Raw genomic sequence first — 2,824 nt, forward strand, 5'->3', positions numbered from 1 at the left:
AGAAATGAGAGCAGAGGAAGAGCAGACAGGAACAGTTTGGCTGCTAGCAAAATAAATAGATGTGAAGAGTCTCTGCATTTATTTAGAGTGGAAAGAAGAGGATGTCATATGATAGGAAACAGTAAACTGCTAATGAGTTACTCCTACTAAATGCTAATATGTTAAGTACATAAATCTGTACTTAAAGACAAAGGTCCACTTATATTTTTTCTCCCAGCTCTAGTGACTGCAATAGGAAAAAGCCTTTTTACAGAGGGAAAAAGACTTAATACACAAAATCATAATGGTCAGCTGCCATTTGACACAAACAGCAGCCAAGTTGCTCCTACGGAGATAAGGCACATTTTGAAAAGAAAGCATGCTTAGTCATAATAGGAAATTCAGTTCAGTCCAGGAGGTTCCCACCTTGTCTCAAGCAATTCACTTTCCTGGCCAGGACACATTTATACTTATTGTAAAGGCTTTGTTAGACCTGCAATTTAACACAAAAGCAATCACTGCTGTTGTCCAGTCTTGTGAAGGGGGGCTCTAAAAGCTTCACCAGGAGACTGCGTCCACAAACATTTTTGTGAAGTAAGTAACACACAGATTTGGTTAGAACAATCTCTGACTCTTACATTAATAATACATTTGAGTGGATTACTTTTCCTTATGTATATGCTTAAAAAGGGAAGTATATGATAGAACTGGAGACAAAGGTAGAACAACCGTAGGTCCTCTGCACAATCTTTAAATTAAAGCCAAGACATTCCAGGCTAGACTGTAAAAAACAAAACCAAAAACCCACAACATAACTAACAAAGCAAAAAAACCCTGACTTCTAGGACTGCAAATGAAGTTTGTCAGATCTGTGGTACACATCTGTATGCTGACTGAGGAGATATGAGTATGCACCAATTCCATCAGGTAGTGATCCTGGAGCCTGCTACACCCGGAGGTGGCTTTCTAACCACCACATCTCCAACAGAGCAATTCCATCAGGAACAGCATCAGAGCTTTTGTCTTCCTGGGACCCAAAACTCAGAATTCCTCATACAGACAGAAATCTACAGTTATTCTTCAAAAAATGTTGCTGGATTTTATTTGCCATTACAGCATGACTTGCAAGGGAAATGGTGGAGCCTAAATCTTCTCTTTAAAGGAACTCTTCCAGGACTTGGGAAGTCAAGCAGTTAGCCACTAAGTGCATGAAAAAGAAGCTGCAGATGCAGCTGGTATTACCCACCATTTAAGACCACCACAAACCAACACTAATTTACTACATTAAATGTGTCACATGGCCTGTTAAAATCCCCAAGTATCAAAAATGAAGTATCCAGCCCACCTCATGAGGTTCACACGGGCCCACTTCTTAAGCTTGTCTAGGTCCCTCTGGATGGCATCCCTTCCCTCAGGCATGTCAACCACATCAGTCAGCTTGGTGTCAGCTGCAAACCTGCAGAAGGTGCACTTAATCCCACTGTCTTTGTCACTGATGAAGAAATTGAACAGTATTGGTCCCAATCTGGATCTCTGAGAGACACCACTCATCACCACTCTTCATCTAGACATTGAGCCATTGACCACTATGATGCAATCATCCAGCCAATTCCTCATCTACCAAACAGGCCACCCATCAAATCCATATCTCTCCAGTTTAGAGAGGAGTATATTGTGGGGGACTTTCTCAAAGGCCTCACCAAAGTCAAGATAGATGACATACATAGCTTTTTACTTGTGTAGTGATGCAGTCACTCCCTCAAAAAAAGCCACTAGGTTGGTCAGGCAGGACTTGCCCTTGGTGAAGCCATACCAACTGTCTCAAATGACCTCCATGTGCTTCAGCATAGCTTCTAGAGGATCTGTTCCATGATCTTCCCAGGCCCAGAAGTGAGGCTGATGGGGCATTAGTTCCCAGGGTCCTCCTTTCTACCCTTTTTAAAAGTGGATACAATGTTTCCCTTTTTCCAGTTACCAGGGACTTCACTGGACCACCATGATTTTTCAGATGTCATGGAGAGTGGCTTGGCAACTACATCAGCCAGTTCCCTCATAACTCTGGGATGCATCTCGTCAGGTCCCATGGACTTAAGTATATTCAGGTTCCTCAGGTGGTCATGAACCTGTTTTTCTTTTACAGTGGGTGGGACTTTGCTCCTCTAGTCACCGTCATGAGGTCCACCCACTCGAGAGGTGTGGGAAGAGACACTGCCGGAGAAGACTGAGGCAAAAATGTCACTGAGTACCTCAGCCTTCTCCTCATCCATTGTTACCAGTTTGCCAGCCTTGCTCATCAGGGGGGTGTGCTTTCTTTTACTTTCCTTTTCTGGCTGACACACCTGTAGCAGTCCTTCTCATTCTCTGCATCCCTTGCCAAGTTGTGCTCCAGCTGCACCTTGGTCTTCCTGACTCCATGTCCACATGAATGGGCAGCATCCCAATACTCTTCTCAGGATACCTCTCCCTGCTTCCACTGCCTTTACATTTCCTTCTTGCACTTTAGTTTCACCAGCAGGTATCAACTCAGGCATGCTGGTCTCTTGCCATTCTTGCCCGATTCTTACATGTGGGGATCAGGAGCTCTTGCACTCTATGGAAAGTGTCCTTAAAGATCTGCCAGCTCTGTTCTGCTCCCTTGCCCCTAAGGGTAGTTTCCCAGGGGATTCTATTGACTAACTCCTTGGAGAGCTGGAAGTATGCTTTCCTAAAATTCAGGGTCCTGACTTTACTGTTTGCCTGACTCATATCCCTCAGGACTATGTGAACTTCACCAGTGTGTGATCACTGCAGCTGAGACCACCTCCATCTTCTGGTCTCAGGTGAGAGTAACAAAGGTTAATGCTTT

Source organism: Antrostomus carolinensis, unplaced genomic scaffold (genome assembly GCF_000700745.2).
Source record: "Antrostomus carolinensis isolate BGI_N321 unplaced genomic scaffold, ASM70074v2 scaffold4782, whole genome shotgun sequence".
NCBI classification, from domain to species: Eukaryota; Metazoa; Chordata; class Aves; order Caprimulgiformes; family Caprimulgidae; genus Antrostomus; species Antrostomus carolinensis.